Source organism: Panulirus ornatus, chromosome 58, assembly GCF_036320965.1.
Source record: "Panulirus ornatus isolate Po-2019 chromosome 58, ASM3632096v1, whole genome shotgun sequence".
Classification (NCBI taxonomy): Eukaryota; Metazoa; Arthropoda; class Malacostraca; order Decapoda; family Palinuridae; genus Panulirus; species Panulirus ornatus.
Window position 1 is genome coordinate 35,193,859 of NC_092281.1, and position 10,367 is coordinate 35,204,225.

A 10,367-nucleotide genomic window follows, 5' to 3' on the forward strand; every position below is an offset into this window, starting at 1 on the left:
AAGGGGAGAAATATTTGTAAATTTTCATTTGTTGGCCAAACACAAAAAACATCATCTACATACCTAAACCTCAACCCCGGTATACCACATCGCTCCAATTCACTCTATTCCTTGCCCTCCTTTCACCCTCCTGCATGTTCAGGCCCCGATCACAAAATCTTTTTCACTCCATCTTTCCACCTCCAATTTGGTCTCCCTCTTCTCCTCGTTCCCTCCACCTCCGACACATATATCCTCTTGGTCAATCTTTCCTCACTCATTCTCTCCATGTGCCCAAACCATTTCAAAACACCCTCTTCTGCTCTCTCAACCACGCTCTTTTTATTTCCACACATCTCTCTTACCTTTACGTTACATACTCGATCAAACCACCTCACACCACACATTGTCCTCATACATCTCATTTCCAGCACATCCATCCTCCTGCGCACAACTCTATCCATAGCCCACGCCTCGCAACCATACAACATTGTTGGAACCACTATTCCTTCAAACATACCCATTTTTGCTTTCCGAGATAATGTTCTCGACTTCCACACATTCTTCCACACATATATATATATGCACAAGGGGTCCCAGGTTCGATCCTGGCTGTTGGAGGTTTGTATGTTCTATGAAGGTGCGCGTTCATATACACTTTATTTTTTTTTTTTTTTTTTTTTTTTTTTTTTTAATTTTCCAAAAGAAGGAACAGAGAAGGGGGCCAGGTGAGGGTATTCCCTCAAAGGCCCAGTCCTCTGTTCTTAACGCTACCTCGCTATCGCGGGAAATGGCGAATAGTATGAAAAAAAAAAAAAAAATATATATATATATATATATATATATATATATATATATATATATATATATATATATATATATATATATATATATATATATATATATATATATATATATATATATATATATATATATATATATTCCTATGAGTCCACGGGGAGATGAAACATGATAAGTTCCTAAGTGCACTTTAGTGTAATAATCACATCATCACATATTACAATCATACAGTAAAGAGGACAATGTCGGACTGTGGAAGAAAAAATACTTGGAAATAATAGATGATTGAAAGTAGCTAATCAGATATTCATTTGACATAAGTATAGGTTGTCAACTTTCACTTGGTACTTTATGTCTCCTTGCCATCACAAAATGTCCACAAGCCAAATGTGATCATATATTCTTCCTGGGTCTCGCGGGTGAGGCCTCGTCCCCTAGCCACTACACCACACAACACTGATTTATGATCCATTTGCCACTTTCAATGTTCTGGAGAAGGTCGTCATGTATTAGTAATCTAATAAAAGTTATATCAATTCTTATTCCATATGTAATGATATTATAACTAATCACTCCCCTTCCCTGCCACTCGTCAAATAATCCTGAATCATAGTGGTAATATTTCAAACAAAATTGTTTTCAATCTGTACCTGAAATTTGTCTGAGAATGCACCGAGACAACCTCTCTCAGAAAAGACATCTTTGCTTTCACTGCCGCACACTTTAAAAATCCTCCATTATACGTCAGGAGAAGTTATAATTCTTGCTCGCTCTTTTGGCTTATCACTAGAACAGCATATCCATAAATACAGATAAATATCCCTTCACGCCTTTTTGGTAGAGCGATGGCCTGAAGTTGGAAGCTAAAACAAGATATTCATAAGCCGCTGCCTGGAATTCATCCCAACGGTTGGTTGGCTGTCTGGACTTTAGGTCTATCAACTGCGTAGGTCATTAAGGTCTATCAAGTGCCAGGATCAATAAGGTCGTCAACGTAAGTTGCATCCACCACCCAAAACAACTTTACCATCTTCTTCAGGTGTTAAAGATAATTCTAAGACCACATACACTATTACTATGCATGTGGCAAATGTACAACGGATGTATTTATATTACTGAAATGGTTAGTTAACACTGCCAAAGTAAGTTTTCTGTCATACCAAAATATCAATGATACCATCCGTTTGCTTTACGTTGTGTTATATATTGCAGTAACTTCTGTGATACACGCGCAAGTAAATTTCTGTACTTTATAGAAAGATTCAATACCACACAGAAGTCCATCAGAATAACCTAATACCACACAGAAGTCCATCAGAATAACCTAATACCACACAGAAGTCCATCAGAATAGCCTAATACCACACAGAAGTCCATCAGAATAACCTAATACCACACAGAAGTCCATCAGAATAACCTAATACCACACAGAAGTCCATCAGAATAGCCTAATACCACACAGAAGTCCATCAGAATAACCTAATACCACACAGAAGTCCATGAGAATAACCTAATACCACACAGAAGTCCATCAGAATAGCCTAATACCACACAGAAGTCTATCAGAATAACCTAATACCACACAGAAGTCCATGAGAATAACCTAATACCACACAGAAGTCCATCAGAATAGCCTAATACCACACAGAAGTCCATGAGAATTACCTAATACCACACAGAAGTCCATCAGAATAGCCTAATAACACACAGAAGTCCATCAGAATAACCTAATACCACACAGAAGTCAATCAGAATAGCCTAATACCACACAGAAGTCCATCAGAATAACCTAATACCACAAAGACGTTCATCAGAATAACCTAATACCACACAGAAGTCCATCAGAATAACCTAATACCACAAAGACGTTCACCAGAATAGCCTAATACCACACAGAAGTCTATCAGAATAACCTAATACCACAAAGACGTTCATCAGGATAGCCTAATACCACACAGAAGTCTATCAGAATAACCTAATACCACACAGAAGTCCATGAGAATAACCTAATACCACACAGAAGTCTATCAGAATAACCTAATACCACACAGAAGTCCATCAGAATAACCTAATACTACACAGAAGTCCATCAGAATAGCCTAATACCACACAGAAGTCCATCAGAATAACCTAATACCACACAGACGTTCATCAGAATAACCTAATACCACACAGAAGTCCATCAGAATAACCTAATACCACACAGAAGTCCATCAGAATAGCCTAATACCACACAGAAGTCCATCAGAATAGCCTAATACCACACAGAAGTCCATCAGAATAAAGGAAAAAGGAATGTGAACAAATAACCAGAAGTAGTATAGGTAAAGTTTCTTTGGAGGAAAATATTGGAACATTATGGCCGTAGTTTGTAATCTCTTATTAACTTTTACATGATACAAAGATTTCATTGCCTCGGCTTAACCGGTGTCAGGCGAAATAAGTGACCTTCCGTAATGCATCAATATCTAGGGGGATTAATTGCATAATGTACGAGCGTGCGAAATACATGACCATAAACATATATCTAATTGTTACACACTTAATGAGGACTGAAACTGTAAAATAGTAATGGCAGATAATGAAATTGTCATTACTGATGTCAATAATGTCAAATATACCAGTACCATTAAAAGTGTTTATATGATCAGAGAAGTCAATCAATAATTCAAGTACTATAAAACATGAAATATTAATGTAAAAATACAAAAGAAAGAGAAATACAAATCTCACCTAACCTCACCCTGTAGCGTAAATGTACGGCAAAAAAATACCAACATTAAATTGGTCTGCTACTGGGGATCGCATGGAATGGCGGTGGCAAAGAGAGAAGGGATATTAGATCACAACAAGAGAAGTTGGTAGCACCTGCTTTGTGGATGTACTTCCACTGACTCAACACATCAAACATTCTCAAACATTTTTCCCCATATAAATCTGCATAACTCTTATTCAATATTCGTAGCAAAACTCTTGGAAGAGACAACACGGAAGCAGAGATAAAGCTGAGTAGATTGTAATCAATGTAACACAAGAGATAACACGGAAGCAGAGATAAAGCTGAGTAGATTGTAATCAATGTAACACAAGAGATAACACGGAAGCAGAGATAAAGCTGAGTTAATTGTAATCAATATAACACAAGAGATAACACGGAAGCAGAGATAAAGCTGAGTAGATTGTAATCAATGTAACACAAGAGATAACACGGAAGCAGAGATAAAGCTGAGTTAATTGTAATCAATATAACACAAGAGATAACACGGAAGCAGAGATAAAGCTGAGTAGATTGTAATCAATGTAACACAAGAGATAACACGGAAGCAGAGATAAAGCTGAGTTAATTGTAATCAATATAACACAAGAGATAACACGGAAGCAGAGATAAAGCTGAGTAAATTGTAATCAATATAACACAAGAGATAACACGGAAGCAGAGATAAAGCTGAGTAAATTGTAATCAATATAACACAAGAGATAACACGGAAGCAGAGATAAAGCTGAGTAAATTGTAATCAATATAACACAAGAGATAACACGGAAGCAGAGATAAAGCTGAGTAAATTTTAATCAATATAACACAAGAGACAACACGGAAGCAGAGATAAAGCTGAGTAAATTGTAATCAATATAACACAAGAGACAACACGGAAGCAGAGATAAAGCTGAGTAAATTGTAATCAATATAACACAAGAGATAACACGGAAGCAGAGATAAAGCTGAGTAAATTGTAATCAATATAACACAAGAGATAACACGGAAGCAGAGATAAAGCTGAGTAAATTGTAATCAATATAACACAAGAGATAACACGGAAGCAGAGATAAAGCTGAGTAAATTGTAATCAATATAACACAAGAGATAACACGGAAGCAGAGATACAGCTGAGTAAATTGTAATCAATATAACACAAGAGACAACACGGAAGCAGAGATAAAGCTGAGTAAATTGTAATCAATATAACACAAGAGACAACACGGAAGCAGAGATAAAGCTGAGTAAATTGTAATCAATATAACACAAGAGACAACACGGAAGCAGAGATAAAGCTGAGTAAATTGTAATCAATATAACACAAGAGACAACACGGAAGCAGAGATAAAGCTGAGTAAATTGTAATCAATATAACACAAGAGATAACACGGAAGCAGAGATAAAGCTGAGTAAATTGTAATCAATATAACACAAGAGATAACACGGAAGCAGAGATAAAGCTGAGTAAATTGTAATCAATATAACACAAGAGACAACACGGAAGCAGAGATAAAGCTGAGTAAATTGTAATCAATGTAACACAAGAGATAACACGGAAGCAGAGATAAAGCTGAGTAAATTGTAATCAATATAACACAAGAGATAACACGGAAGCAGAGATAAAGCTGAGTAAATTGTAATCAATATAACACAAGAGATAACACGGAAGCAGAGATAAAGCTGAGTAAATTGTAATCAATATAACACAAGAGACAACACGGAAGCAGAGATAAAGCTGAGTAAATTGTAATCAATATAACACAAGAGACAACACGGAAGCAGAGATAAAGCTGAGTAAATTGTAATCAATATAACACAAGAGATAACACGGAAGCAGAGATAAAGCTGAGTAAATTGTAATCAATATAACACAAGAGATAACACGGAAGCAGAGATAAAGCTGAGTAAATTGTAATCAATATAACACAAGAGATAACACGGAAGCAGAGATAAAGCTGAGTAAATTGTAATCAATATAACACAAGAGACAACACGGAAGCAGAGATAAAGCTGAGTAAATTGTAATCAATGTAACACAAGAGACAACACGGAAGCAGAGATAAAGCTGAGTAAATTGTAATCAATATAACACAAGAGATAACACGGAAGCAGAGATAAAGCTGAGTAAATTGTAATCAATATAACACAAGAGATAACACGGAAGCAGAGATAAAGCTGAGTAAATTGTAATCAATATAACACAAGAGACAACACGGAAGCAGAGATAAAGCTGAGTAAATTGTAATCAATATAACACAAGAGATAACACGGAAGCAGAGATAAAGCTGAGTAAATTGTAATCAATATAACACAAGAGATAACACGGAAGCAGAGATAAAGCTGAGTAAATTGTAATCAATATAACACAAGAGATAACACGGAAGCAGAGATAAAGCTGAGTAAATTGTAATCAATATAACACAAGAGATAACACGGAAGCAGAGATAAAGCTGAGTAAATTGTAATCAATATAACACAAGAGACAACACGGAAGCAGAGATAAAGCTGAGTAAATTGTAATCAATGTAACACAAGAGATAACACGGAAGCAGAGATAAAGCTGAGTAAATTGTAATCAATATAACACAAGAGATAACACGGAAGCAGAGATAAAGCTGAGTAAATTGTAATCAATATAACACAAGAGATAACACGGAAGCAGAGATAAAGCTGAGTAAATTGTAATCAATATAACACAAGAGATAACACGGAAGCAGAGATAAAGCTGAGTAAATTGTAATCAATATAACACAAGAGACAACACGGAAGCAGAGATAAAGCTGAGTAGATTGTAATCAATGTAACACAAGAGATAACACGGAAGCAGAGATAAAGCTGAGTAGATTGTAATCAATGTAACACAAGAGATAACACGGAAGCAGAGATAAAGCTGAGTAGATTGTAATCAATGTAACACAAGAGATAACACGGAAGCAGAGATAAAGAAGAGTAAATTGTAATCAATGTAACACAAGAATGTTTTGTGGATGAACACGTCTGCAGCAGCAATCTGAAGTGCGAGAGTCATTGGCTCTACATTATACAGCCTTTACAAATGTCATTGTGGCTCAACGCCATCAACAGTCTACATTATGAACATCATGAAAGATCCCATACAAACAAATTTCGAAAAAACAAACGCTAAACTTTTCATATTCAATATGGCCGCTGAGTCCACTAAAGCAGGTGATAGAATTGTTAAATAGTATATGACTTGCTAGTCAATGTGCACCCCTTACAGACAGCCCGTACCTATGTACACCTGTCTTGTCGTCTCTTACGTTGCAAGATATTTCAGTCGACATGAAGCACAGACATGAAGCTGCAAATCATCACATATTTCTTTTAAATTACAACATTTTCTCAGATGAAAACTGATAACATGACTTCAACATAAGGATATAGACTATTGCCTACTGCCACAACACTGGACAATTGATCAGGTACAAAATGAAACGTATGACGTATGACGGGCACATGAAATATAGCATATATGTGTTTTAGAGTAACTATTTTGACGTCCGTTATCGGGATGAAATAACTTATGTCAAGTTTAGGCTAACTCTAGTAACCACGTTTAGTTATAATATTAGACCACTCTAATCTAAGAGCACGAAATGATTATTCATTGACCACTGTATTATCTATCATTCATTGACCACTGTATTATCTATTATTCATTGACCACTGTATTATCTATTATTCATTGACCACTGTATTATCTATTATTCATTGACCACTGTATTATCTATTATTCATTGACCACTGTATTATCTATTATTCATTGACCACTGTATAAGTCAGGCAGGAGAGGAGAGAGGGGCTGGGGATGAGAGTCACGCAGGAGAGGAGAGGTACCACGTCAGTCTCTCGTCCCCTTACACAAGTCATCAAGTCCAGTCTCTCCTTTGCCACTCCAAACCTCCAGCCTGACCCAACAACACTGTGGTCTGAATGATGGAAGCACACATGAAATATTCACAAGAATTTCCTTCTCGACACTTGCCTCCAGAACTTTCTTTTATGCTGGTAGGTCCAAATGTTTACGCCAGGCCTTAGCATAGACACCATTGAGATCACCAGCTGGGCAAATGTATACTGTAAACACATAATGACAAAGGAAAACATACTTACGGTTACGTACATACATGCACGTATAGCCTTAATGGTCAGGTCAAAGGTCAGGCCATCATAATACCTGAAGATCGCGCCGTCGTGTTCAGCCACACAGATCTTTCAGAGCTTCATGCCTGAGTACGATACCACATTACCAGCTTCCAATATTATACTACCTTTCCCGCCACACCACACAACAGCCTCACCTTAATGTCATGCAACATCAACATTTATATTTGGTCTCTGACGACAACCCCGCCACCACCAGCAGACCCATGCAGGCCCCCCCCATGTCACTTACGTCATTACAGTTTCCAGGCACCACGTGGCATTTTAGTGGCTGTTAATTACCACTCCTCTGACTCAGGCAGCTTTCTTACCTTCCTGTCTCACCCAGACGTTGTCTGCTGGCTCTCACTCCACAAACATACAACCTCTCCTTCCCAGACATAACACATCACAACACCTTACTCCCACCACTTTGATCTTTCTCTTCGTGACAATATATTTTTCTGCGGAGAGCGTTACGCGCTTGTCCTGCCTTTTGGCAAAATCTCGTTAGATGAACTCATGAGCCAAAATTCTCTCTCTCTCTCTCTCTCTCTCTCTCTCTCTCTCTCTCTCTCTCTCTCTCTCTCTCTCTCTCTCTCTCTCTCTCTCTCTCTCTCTCTCTCTCTCTCTCTCTCTCCCCAGCCCAGCCAGCCACTATGAATGTAGATTGCGTGACTGAGTGAGAGCGATGAAGTTCTTGCCATATGACGGCGAGCCACTCTGCACCCCACCCACCCAGCACATATCAACTTGCCTGTCGGCTGATGAGAGAGAGAGAGAGAGAGAGAGAGAGAGAGAGAGAGAGAGAGAGAGAGAGAGAGAGAGAGAGAGAAAGAGAGAGAGAGAGAGAGAGAGAGAGAGAACCTACCTACGGGTATTTACGATTACAAAAAATTATGAAAACAAAGGCCCCGCCGGGAATCGAACCCGGACCAACTGTTTACAAGACAGATGTGCTAACCACTACACCACGGAGCCACTCGTCAGTGCCGGAAAGTTTTCTTATACATTAACAAAGTGACTGAAGACTTAAAGAATCTGGTACAAACATAATGGCTATTGTGATAAATGATTTGTTGATGATAAACGTGTATTGTGTTGCATTATAATGGTTGTTCATAACCAAGATCTTAGCCTGAGTCCTTAAGATTATATAAGAAATAATAAAAACGTGTTAGAAACATCAGCATTTATGATTAAACGAACAGAATGCATTCTCATGTGGATGTCTAAGAGAAAATGCAAGACAAGGAGCTAGTTTATAAGGCATGAGTATTTCATCTCAACAAAATATTTACCTCTACGTCCTTTATCTTTCGTCATCATTTCTTATGTTTACTATCAAGAATGTCTTTTATCTAACATGAAAATTCTGTATAGGTATTTGATTAATGTTTTCCAACGACCCGTTGTATAACTCTTCGTTAGTGAAGTTCATTTCGTGTAATGGATCATGCATTACAAAATGTGTCTATCCACACAAGTGTTACACGTCCCAGGTAAAGATATATTCTAGAGATAGTGTATATCTAACATATATATGTGTTTTATAAATATTTATAAAAAGTTTTCCTGAGGGACAATACCTAAGACTTTCGTATTAAAGTTGATCAGTTGTAAGTGATCAAGCATTACAAAGGTGTGTCCATTGCCACAGGTGCTACTGATCCCGGGTCAAGGTATTTCACCATCTTTGTATCTTTAACCTTTCTAGTTATACATGTTTCATCCCTGATTCCATCCTCACAATCGATGACCAATCAACTACCGCGGAGGCGTAGCACAGAAATCATTGGGCCGCAGAGGACCAATCATAAATCGCAAGCAGCAGCGGTCCACCAATAGGGAGTCGACACACAGTAGCGCTGGCCAAGTGGCTACCGGGGACACAATATGGAGGAGTGGCCACGCCCGGACACTGGCTCATCTGGGTCTATTCCTTGCTCTTCATAATCCTAAACACAATATCTTTTCATCGTAGGGAATTTATTACCTCATTAACGGAGTTACGATCTGCCTTTATTTCCGATCGTTTGAAGATAGTAAGAAGGTCGAGAGTGTGATGAGTAGGGACACAAAAATAGTCCTTCTCAGGAGGAGGGTAACAGGTCCTGAGTCTCAGCCCAGGTGATGGTGTGAACAGTATTATCATTATTATTACCACACATCACCAGCACACCTTTGATGGCGCTCCTACACCTTCGTATTATTATTACCACACATCACCAGCACACCTTTGATGGCGCTCCTACACCTTCGTATTATTATTACCACACATCACCAGCACACCTTTGATGGCGCTCCTACACCTTGGTGGCTGCTGCACTCCACACAGGAGCAGGGGATGATGGCACATATCTATAAAGTAAAAAGGTTTTCGATGAGACTGTGCTATTTCTTCCCTTCCCTGGTCGATGATACAGCCTTTCTCCAAGGTTACTTGTCATTCCTGGTGTAACGACGTACGGGTTGAGTCCGGTAACACCTTCTGAATAATAGTATGTGACAGAGTGGAGTGACCAGGAAGAAAAGCGTGTTCTGCACCTCAACTGACTGATTATATCATAAGAATAAAGAGAATTACACACATAAATGTCACTTGCAAGGATCAAGCCAGAGATGAAGCATAGATAACTAGAAGGGTTAAGGAAACAAAAATTGTAAA

At 38.1% G+C, this 10,367-nt stretch overlaps 1 non-coding gene across 1 annotated transcript; it reads right to left on the bottom strand.

Moving 5' to 3' along the window:
* Window positions 1–8,608: 8,608 nt before the first annotated feature.
* On the bottom strand, window positions 8,609–8,680 carry TRNAT-UGU (transfer RNA threonine (anticodon UGU)). The gene has a single exon. It is a non-coding gene; the product is annotated as a tRNA-Thr (tRNA).
* Window positions 8,681–10,367: the final 1,687 nt, after the last annotated feature.